This window comes from Saimiri boliviensis, chromosome 11 (assembly GCF_048565385.1).
Source record: "Saimiri boliviensis isolate mSaiBol1 chromosome 11, mSaiBol1.pri, whole genome shotgun sequence".
Classification (NCBI taxonomy): domain Eukaryota; kingdom Metazoa; phylum Chordata; class Mammalia; order Primates; family Cebidae; genus Saimiri; species Saimiri boliviensis.
In genome coordinates this window covers 48,694,065-48,704,894 of record NC_133459.1, presented here as the reverse complement: position 1 = coordinate 48,704,894, position 10,830 = coordinate 48,694,065, and the positions used below count along the sequence as shown (strand labels likewise).

At 45.6% G+C, this 10,830-nt stretch overlaps 1 pseudogene; it reads right to left on the bottom strand.

Moving 5' to 3' along the window:
* Window positions 1-770: 770 nt before the first annotated feature.
* Window positions 771-2,196, bottom strand: LOC101048273 (keratin, type II cytoskeletal 8 pseudogene; annotated as a pseudogene).
* Between the last annotated feature and the right edge of the window lie 8,634 nt (window positions 2,197-10,830).

Here is a 10,830-nt window from a genome sequence, read left to right as displayed (position 1 = left end):
TCTGAAATATGAAGAAAAAGGGAGAAGATGACAGGATATCTTTTTAAAGAAATATTTTCCAGCCAAATGGTGCAGCAGAGGACTTCCAGGAATTTGTTCTTGTTCTCTATCAAAGGTGAAGAGTTCACAGCCTTCAGGGAAACAAGAAATCATGGGATGGAGTGAAGGAAGGTGGCCTGGAACCAGCTGTTGAGCCTCTTGGAGCCCGTTTCCTCATCTCTAAAATGGGGCTGATCTCCTCTCCCTCAGACAGTCATTGCAGGAATTAAATGAGGAACTGAGTGGGAAAGCATCAGTCCCGTAGCAAATGTTCCCTGAGTAGGAGGATCTGAGTTCTTGTTCTGGTCCTGCTGGGGTATGGCTGGTTGAAAGGTCAAAGAGGTAATTGAAGGGATTGCCAGCTTCATTATTGGGAGCTGAGATTCCATTTTAGACCAAGAGTGTGACCAAGGTGGTAACCTTAATATTTCATTTCTTCATATTTATTTATTGAGCCAATATATATGTATTTTTTTTTGGCAGAGCTAGCTGAGGTTTTATTTTGGATAAAACAACAACAACAAAAACCAAAAAAAGCAATTGAATTGTTTTATAGCGGGAGGCATGGGCAAGTAGGGGTCCCCAGGCAGTAAACTTCCCCGGGCGGGCTAAGGGCTAGGGCTGAGCCTCAGGTGGGTCTCCTGTTCCCTGTGCTCCCCTGCACAGCGGCCTCCCTCCCTGCTCTGGGGCAGCTGCAGGAGGGGCAGGCTGGGAGGGGCTGCTGCAGCTGTTCACTTGGGCAGGACGTCAGAGGACTCGAATACCAGCTTCCCATCTCAAGTCTCGATCTCCTTCACAACTATGGCTCTGGTGGAGCTGGTGTGGCTGAAGGAGCTGGAGCCCATGCCAGAGCCACAGCTGCAGGCCAGGCCGTAGCTGAGGCTGGGGCTTGTGAATGCCTCCATAGACCGAACTCAGCCCACCTCCATAGTTGCTGGTGGTCTTCATATGGATACTCATGTTCTGCATCCCAGACTCCAGCCGGCTTTCCTTGCTCTCCAGCAGCTTCCTGTAGGTGGCGATCTCAATGTCCAGGGCCAGTTTGACGTTCATCAGCTCCTGTTACTCACACAGCTGCTGTGCCATGTCCTGCTTGGCCTGCTGCAGGGTGGCCTCCAGCTCAGATAGCTTGGCATTGGCATCCTTAATGGTCAGCTCCCCACGCTGCTCGGCATCTGTGATGGTAGCCTCCAGGGAAGCCTTCTGTCCTGTGAGTTCCTCAATCTCAGCCTGGAGTGGGCTGATATTCCGGTTCATTTCGGAGATCTATCTTTGCATGCTGCAAGTCATCCCCGTGCTTCCTAGCCTGCGTCTGCAGCTCCTCATACTTGATGTGGTACATATTCTCAGCCTCAGCCCAGCTGTGGTTGGCAATCTCCTTGTACAGCAATGATGCTGTCCATGTCCAGGGAGCGCTGTTGTCCATGGACAGCACCACAGACACATCTGAGATCTGGGACTGCAGCTCCCGGGTCTCCTCTTCATGCAGCTGCCTGAGGAAGTTGATCATGTCAGTCAGCCCTTCCAGGTGAGACTCCAGCTCCACCTTGTTCATGTAAGCTTCATCCACATCCTTCTTGATGAGGACAAATTCATTCTCCATCTCTGTATGCTTATTGATCTCATCCTCATACTTTTTCTCCAGTCCCTGCATGTTGCCAAGCTCTGCCTCCAGCTTCAGCTTCTTCTAGCCCAGAGTCTCCAGCTACCACTGAAGTTTGTTGATGTAGCTCTCAAACATCTTGTCTATGTTGCTCTGAGCCATCTTCTGCTGCTGCAGGAGGCTCCACTTGGTCTCCAGCATCTTGTTCTGCTGCCCCAGGAACCGTACTTTGTCTATGAAGGAGGCAAACTTGTTGTTGAGGGTCTTGATCTACTCCTTCTCCTGGGTGCGCATGGCCTGGATGTTGGGGTCCAACTCCAGGTTAAGGGGGCTTAGCAGGCTCTGGTTGACCATGATGGTGGTGATGCCTCCCATGCCACTGGCCCCACCATAGCCTCTGCCCAGGCCACCCTGAAGCTGCTGTTGCTGCACACTCAGGAGAAGCTTGAGGAGCTGATGTGGGTATCAGGCCCACTCATATAGGAGCAACTGCTGAAGGTCTGGGGTCCAGAGATGGACACCTTGCAGGACTTCTGGGTCACCTTGATGGACATGGTAGAGGCAGGAGGGGAGGCAGGTGGGCTGAACCAGGCAGAGATTCCAGAAGGAGCAGATAAGCTGCTTCTTGGTCAAGCCAATATTTTTCAAGCATCTATCATGTACCTAGCATTTTGTTTGTGCTGGGGTGGAAAACAGCTCCCCCTCAACCCCTCAATGTAGAAAGTACTTTCACGTCCATAGGCCGCTCTCTACCCCAGTCCAGCCCACCAAGCCACTGCATGAGTAGGGAATGGGACACAACATCCCTAACCTCCCTGACCCCATCCAGACAAGCACATCCCATCCATTCTGTCTCCTGATGTAATTCACATGCCCCTCCTCCTGCAGTACCCCTTGTTGGGCTTTCCAGTCATCTTCCTCCCTGCTTTTCCAATCCAGGTCCCACATAGCAGGCAGAGTGGCCCTTCTAAGGCACAGACCATGTCACTCTCTTCTTCAAAACTCTTCAGTGGCTCCTTTCTGCCCTCAGAAAGGAGACAGCCCTTTGCATGGCTTAGCAGGACCCCCACCACCTGGCCCTGCCATTCAGGCTTATCACGCATAGCTTCTTCTCTGGCAGTGCAGTTCAGCTCTTCCAGGCGTTTGTGGCCTTGCTGGTAGAAAATCACCCAGCAAAGAATTCACCCTTCCTGCCAGCATCTGGTTGGTTTTGAGCCTCACCTTCTCTGTGAGAACATTCCTAATTTGCCCCCAGCCATGCTAACTCCTGTTCTCAGTTATAGAAAGAGTCTTGGAGAAAGGAAATGACCATCCAAGATCACATGTGAAATGTGAAAGAGGCCCTTTGTATCAGCCTGCACAGGCTGCCATAACAGAATACCACAGGCTTCAACCACAGAACTTAATTTTCTCACAGTTCAGGAGGCTGCAAGTCCAAAATGGAGAGGCCATCAGGGTTGGTTTCTGATGAGACCTCTCTTCCTGGTTTGTAGATGGGCACCTTCTGGCTGTGTCCCCACAGGGCCTTTTCTCTCTGGGTGCACACTCCTGGCATCTCTTCCTCTTTTTATAAGGATACTAGTCCTATTGAATTAGGGCGCTATCCTCATGACCTCATTTAACCTTAATTAGCTCCTTAAAGGTCCTATTTCTAAATAAAGTCACATTGGGGGTTACAGCTTCAACAAATGAATTCTAGGGGGACACAATTAAGTCCATAACACCCTTCTTGCTGGATATCTGAGGCCAGAACACAGAAAATAGTTCCCGGGCAAGAGCAGCTCATGTGTGTCCTATGGAGCTAATGGGCAGGGATGCAAGGAGGAGCTTGGTGATTAGAGGAGGAAAGGTAGAAGACTGGGACAGGCAGGGAAGAGAAGAGGAGGGTCCCCGTGGCCTGGAGAGAAGGTAAGAGCAGGCTATGTGGGGGTGTGAGGCCTGGGCTGAGAGTGAACAAGCAGGTTGGGCTATGAAGTGGGGATAAAGGGGAGGCTGGTGAGCACAGCCCACCTTGACGTTGAGAACAGGTAGAGAGCATATCACCTTATCTGCAGAGCAGGTGGTCACTAAAGGCTGCCATTACTGTGTGAGCTCAGCACCTCTCATCTAGTCCTCACATCACTCTTGAATGTAGGGATACACACCTCTATTTTTGGGAGGAGGTAAATCCAGTTCCATAATTGCCTGCAAGTAGCAGAACCAGGACCTCAACACAGGAGTCCTGATCCCCAGGCTGGGGCCTATTTTCATCTCAGGGTCAGGGGTAGGGTAAGGCAAGTGAGGAAACAAGGAGGCACTTGCACAATCTGGAGGGTGGGAGCCTCCTTAAATTTTGTGCCCTAGGCACCTTGCTCATCTTACCCGAGTCCTGACCCTGACTGGCCTCCTCCTCTGTGGCTCCCTTCTCGCTAATCTGTGCAGCAGAGGCAATAGGCGCAAGTAGCTGTAGCCAGGCTTGGCTTTGCTCCGAACCAAGTGGGAGGCATTAAGTTAATGGCCCTACAGGTGAAATCAATTCAGTTAAAGTTATCACCCTTTGCTTTTCCTGCCCACCTCCGGAGCTAGCCATGCAGTTATCTGCTCTCACTCATCACATTGGTTCATGTGGCTCGTAAAACGGAGGTCCACTTTCAGCCACTAGCATATTTTACCATCTAGCACCTCGGTTTCTCCATCTTCCAAATGCGGATTATAATGATGATTATGATAGGGATTGTGGTGGTGATAATTCATTTATCATGGGGCTATATGAGAATAGATGTATACAGTAAGTATTATAAAAGTGTTAGCGATTATGAATTTCAATTTTGCTTCACTCCTGCTCAGCGTTCAAAGAATTTTCACACCAGGTCCTCAATGTGACCTGGAAGGTGGGAGGGCAAAAATTATTGTACCCCCTTTACAGAGGAGGTGAGGAGACTCAGAGGCCTGGGGACTTGCTCAAGTCACACAACTAAGAGATGGGAGAGCAAGATCTGGCACAGAACTGAGGCAGGGCTGATGGAAAGCTGGGGAGACCCTTCTCTCCTCACTCTGTCCCATGGCCTAGGCAGCTGTTGTCAGAGGCCAGGAGGAGCTCAGGACTCATAGCTTGAAACTTGAGTTCAAGACCTAGCAGGAGTGAGGCAAAATTGGAATTAATAATCGCTAGCACTTTTATAATACTTACTGTATGCATCTATTCTCATATAACCCTATGACATATGAATTATCACCACCATCATCACTATCATAATAATCATTGTCATCCACATTTGGAGGATGAAGAAACTGAGGTGCTAGAGGGTAAGTAGCTTGCCTAAGGCCACACAGCTCCTAAATGGTAAACTGGGTTAAAATACCTGCAGTCCAGCTGTAGATCTGTGCTCTTAACCACAGTGCTATTTTTTTCCTCTGGGTCTTTTTCTACTTATTTGTAAATGTTAATTAAGAATGTTAGGTTTCTTACTAAGCGCCTGGCAATTTACATAGTTTTTTTCATTTGATCATCCTGAGATGATAAGAAATTATTTACCCATTTTGCAGATAAAAAATTTGATGCTTAAAAAGGGGCATAGAACTAGTAAATAGAGACTCAGAGTTGAAGCCTAGCTCTGTCTGGTTCTAAACTAATAACAATAGTAATGACAATAATGATAATATTTATATTAGTAAGTTATCAGCCAGACATTACACTCAGAGTCAAGAGTGCGTTGTCTCTGGTCTCTAATTTGTGTGTGACCTTTTGCAAGACCCTCTCTTCTTAGGATCCCACATTATGGTCTCTGGTTCTGAGGCTCCTCTATCCCTGGCAGGTGGTGATTCACCAGGGTTGGCAGTTTGAGGGCAGCTGATTCCCTTAGATGGAGGCATTTGTTATCTGTACATTGGAAATTATTTTTGTGTCTCAACCTAATTAGGGAACCAACATAATAATAATAAATAAAAAGCCATCCTGGAAAACGAATTGCTTTTGGAAACAATTGTTTAGACAAAGCACCATTAGTTCCCAGCTCTTGCTACCCGCTGGAAAGGCGGGCCACTTGTTTTGGTGACAGATGCCTTTTGCCTGGGATTTTGGAGCATGAGGAGCTGCATGGGTGAGGGTGGGGACTGGAGCTGGCTCACTCTCAGCTGGCCTCTGAGGGGAAACCAGAAGGTCCCCTGGAGGTGGGATATTCTACCACTCTGCAACCAAGGGGGCTCCAGTCCTTCCGAGAAAGTGTGATCCCTCAGTCCTGATGTTGCCATATAGACTTTGATTCAGAACTGAAGTCCAGAGAGGCACAGTGACTTGCCAAAGGCTGCTCAGCAAGATAATGGTAGAACTACAACTAGAATCCACATCTCACTCTTTCCATGGTGGCATATGGTCTTTTGAATCAATGATGATGTTACCTCACCTGACTTTAGTATCTGATACCCAGTCTATCTGCTTACACTGAAGCCTTGTTGGGAATTACTAACTTCTTCTGTTTTGCTACTGACCCTAAGAAATTTGTGTTTCTACCTGGCACTGTTGCTTTGTGGACCAGAAAGGTCCCAGTGGGGCTAGATCTGCTCATGTGACCCAGCAGAACAAATGTTCAGATTCAGGCAGAGTAAGAGGGGTCTTCAGTTAAAGTATAATGGTTTTTGTCTTGGTCATGTGACTTCCTTGCTTGTGTGTAATTAGTGGGCACCTCCATTCACTGTGTGTTTTGATCTCAGATTCCTCATTTATAAAATGGGACAGTATTCTCTGTTCTCCATACTCATTTACAAGTGCACTGTGAGAATCAATTACATGAAGAAGTAAAAAGTACTTGTGAACTAAAGAGTGATATAAAAATATGATTAACAATAATGGCCAACATTTACCAAGTACTTTATATGTGTGTATTAGTTGAAGTAAAGTGCTTGCTGTTGGAGCACACAACCTTCAAATCCCAGTGGATTAAACAACAAAATTATTTCTCAACCACCATAGCCAGTGGTAGACCAAGTGGCTCTTGGGAACAGATCTTTTCTAACTTTACTTTCCTGGATTCTTTCACTTTCAGCCTCATTGACGGGGGCAAGAGAAAAGTGTGCAATATTGTTTGGGAAGTTTAGGGGCCAAGGCTGGAAGTGGCATGCCTCACTTCTGCCCACATTCTATTGACCAGAATTCAGACTCCTGGTTTCTTGTGGCAACTGTGTGCCTAGGAGGAAAATAAATCTCTTTGGTGGACACATGGCATTTTATCAGCTACAATGTGTTATGCACCTTGTTAGTTCTCATAACAATTCTCTAAATGGTTTTATTATCCTTTTAAAAAAATCTGGGGAAGAAAGGCTCAGAGAGATCAAATGACTTAGAGAAAATGCCAAATTAATTGGAGGGTGGTGGTCTGAACTCAGCCTGTCCAGGTACACAGTCCCTGCTTTTTTTTTTTTTTTTTTTTTTTTTTTAGAAAGAGCTTCTAGTTGCAAGTGGAGCAGTTTAATTCATTTTATTTGTTCAGTGCCTACTATGTGCTGCTGAACACTGTGCTATCTCCTGAACAATGTCATGATAATTCCTTTTCCTCTTCCCCATGCTGAGATCTCCTTTTTTCTTCAGCAATTCTAATTCTTTCTAATCTTCAAGGTTCAACTTCAGACTGTTGCTTTAAGGAAGTTTCCTCTGTTTACCCACAAGGAACACTGTTTTCAGAACCTCTCTTTTGCTAGCCTCAATTCCAAGAAATAGTGTGAACAATAGAGTGAACTGTAGAGTATATCATCCCCCCTGCCCTGAGGTAGAAATTGGCACCTAAAGTTTGTGCTTGAAAAAAAGGCACAGAGTTTTTACGTGTTAAAGACACTGACTAAGAGTCACGGTGCCCACCTTCTGACAGGACTAGTTGAGGGGCTCCTGGTTTTAAAAACCAGCCATACTATGACTTCTTCTCCCTGGAAGAGGAGAAAAAGCTGTTTTCTCCTGTCTCATTTCCCTGGGAGAAACAAAGGATTGAACTTTTCCCCAAGGAAAAGTAGACTGACATTGTGTTTATTTAACTACCTGGCCTCGTTCTGCCATAGTAAAGGAAGAGCATGGAGAGAGAAGAGTGGTGGTTTGGCCAGACAAAAGGAACAAGGCTTTCTTCCCTGCAGAGATTGGATGAGATGAGAGACCTCATACAGTGAGGAGCATCAGGGGACTGGGTTTGTGAAACTGTGATGGTAGGTGTCAGTCAATAATGAGGCAAAGCTCAATTGGGATTGGCAGTACATATGAGCTGGTCAGGGAGGGCCCCATCAGTAGAGTTTATGGGGGTCTACCCTGCACCTGTAAGGAGTCCACAGACAACGAATCAGGTCAGCAGCTAGGGCACAATTAGGAGAGGACTGTCTCACTGTGAGCTGTTACACCAGAAGTCTGATACTCCTGTTTCTCTTCTCACACCCCAATGCCAGAGCAGTGGAAAAGGGAGGAGGTAAGTGGGAGCAGATGCTGGAACTGGATTAGGGATGGTGAGGGGAGGAGGCAGAGAATAACAGGGGCTGGGTAGGAATAACTTTGAATCAAACATAAGCATACAAAATATAAGTAAATAGGATTGTATCCTAAAGAACCCAATGAAACTGTTCTAATAGCTGAAAGTGACTGAAAAGTTATGGCCTCAGATTGAGTTTGTTAAGACAGTCTGCTACCCAGCAGGAAAAGGGAGGGCTCAGCAGAGCACAGTTGGTAGCAATTATTGGAAAAATAAAACTATTCTGGGTTTATAACCCAGTGAGCTGAAACTCCACATTAAATCAGTTTCATACTCATCCATTTAGCTACTATTTGCTGAACTTCTAGTCTTTGCCAGACAATGCTCTTGGCATTGTTGAGTCCAAGGAGCTTACCCTGGTAGGGAGACAGACAAGTGAAAAAAGTAACTGTTCAGCATGATAAATGCTATGAGAAAGGATGGTAGAGGATAGTATTTCCAACCTCTCCCCTGACACACACAAACAGGACTACGTGCTTCACAGGTAGTGGGGCATGCAGAAGAGAAGGACTTAGTCATGGTTGTATGTGTCACGGGAGAGGCTAGAAAGATTTTCCAGGGTCTTGAAGAATGAGTTGGGGTTGACAAAGCAGCTGTATTTGGGAATGGTGTCCATGTACAAAGGCACAGATGCAAGAGAGATTGGGATACAGTAGAGAAACTGAGTAGTTTGAGCAATGCGTAATGGGTGCTCATTATTATCATTTATTTTTATTTGATTTTTTGAGACAAGGTCTTGCTCTGTTGCCCAGGCTGGAGTGCAATGGTATGATCTCGGCTCACTGCAATCTCTGCCTACTGGGTTCAAGTGATTCTTATGCCTCAGCTTCCTAAGTAGCTGGGATTACAGGTGTGCATTAGCATACCCAGCTAATTTTTGTATTTTTAGTTGAAATGGGGTTTTACCATGTTGGCCAGACTGGTCTTGAACTCCTTAAGTGATCCGCCCATGTTGGCCTCCCAAAGTGTTGGGATTAAAGGTATGAGCCACCAAGCTTGGCCCATTATTGTCATTTATGCCCTTATTTTCATTTTATGTCCTTTCCCCAACTAGACTATAAACTCCTTCAAGGAAAAGTAATGTCAAATTTCAGTTTCATCTGCTTACTATGAACTGTGTTAGGTGCACAAATGTAATACTAAGCTGTTTTTCACTGGAGGTAATCCAGCAGAGGTTGCATGATTCTCAGGGCTTGGGGAATCCTGCAGAAGGATGGAGATAGATGGGTTTGAATGTAGCTTAGGACAAGTTAGCTTCCTGTTTAGGCCTTAGTTTTTTCTTCTGTGTGCAAGAAAGTTGACCAGATGATTTCTAGAGTTAGCTTTAAAGTAGTTTAAATTTAGAATTTGTGAGACCAAAGCAGTGGATTGGAAATCAGGAGACTTGTCCCTACGTCTAGCTCTGCCATTGGCTAAGTGTGTTACCTACCCTTTCTCATTTCCCTTCCAAGCCCAAGTTCCCTATTTGGGAAGATGCAGGAGCAGCACACTATAGCTGTAAAGTCCCTTTTAGCTCCAGCCTTCTAGCCTTTCCATACTGAATTCAGTTGACCTTGTCCTGGACTGATGTCCTTGCTCGGGAAGGCCTCACTTTCCTCAATATTCTTCAGACACATTTTCAAACTCTTTGGGGGTAGGGGAGGGAGATTAGGGCCAGGAGAGGGTATTTGAGTGAGGCAATGAATATTTATAACAGACGCTCCCACCAGAGGACACATTAAGTCTTGCAGCATAACAAAACTGAATTACCATGAAATAAACTTTCTTAATTAAACCAATTAAATTTCTTCCCAGTATGTAATTTAGAAACTCTGATAAACCCTGGTTGAAAAGGTTTGTTTTAGCCTTAAGCTGGCTGAGAAAGCAGGAACATCTGGTTGGTGGTGGAAAGGCCTGTTTAGGCTCCAGGCCACGGGGGCAGCACTATGGAGCTATCCATGGTGCTGAAACAGCCTCTGCCTCACGGCCTCGATAAAGGGCACAGGCAGGCCAGAGCCTGGTTGTGCTCATGAGATGTGCTATTTGAGGACAGTGTCTTCCACTTAAGGCATGGTACACTTTCCTGTTTCCTATGCATGACAGCAGCCACTCAGAAGTTAATCATGTATCCTTCTCCACTACCCTGATCTACTAGAGTTTGAAAAGTTGTCATGATTTTTCTTAGGCTTATGAAACCTGAGACTCTTAGAGCTGGAAGGGATGGCCTGGTTCACCCTTCTCATAAATGTAAGAAAACTGGATTTTAGAGAGGTAAAATGACTTGACCCACGGTCACACAATTTGTAAGTGACAGAACTGAGATTCAAGCCCAAGTCTCTGACTAAATTCAGATCTGTTTTCACTAGGATGTTCCTGTAGTCAGTGAAGCCTTTCAGGGTAGAGGCCATGTCTTATTCATTCACCTTTATATTCATCTGGAATCTCTTTTAATACTTGGAAAACTTTAATAAAAGAATAAACTAAAATAAGTAAAGACATGCATGTTTTTTATTCTTCCATAGTCCATAGTACCATAGTGCAGTTGGTACTCAATAACAGCCATACCAGAGTACCAATTACACTGCACAATCCTTTGTAAGATTATTATAATTTACAAAGTGCTTTTACTTGTTATTCAAATTGATTCTCACAATAATCTTAAAAATAGGTCGTGTTAGTCCCATTTTACACCAAAGGAAACTAAGGGTCAGGGGTCTAGTGACTTGTCCA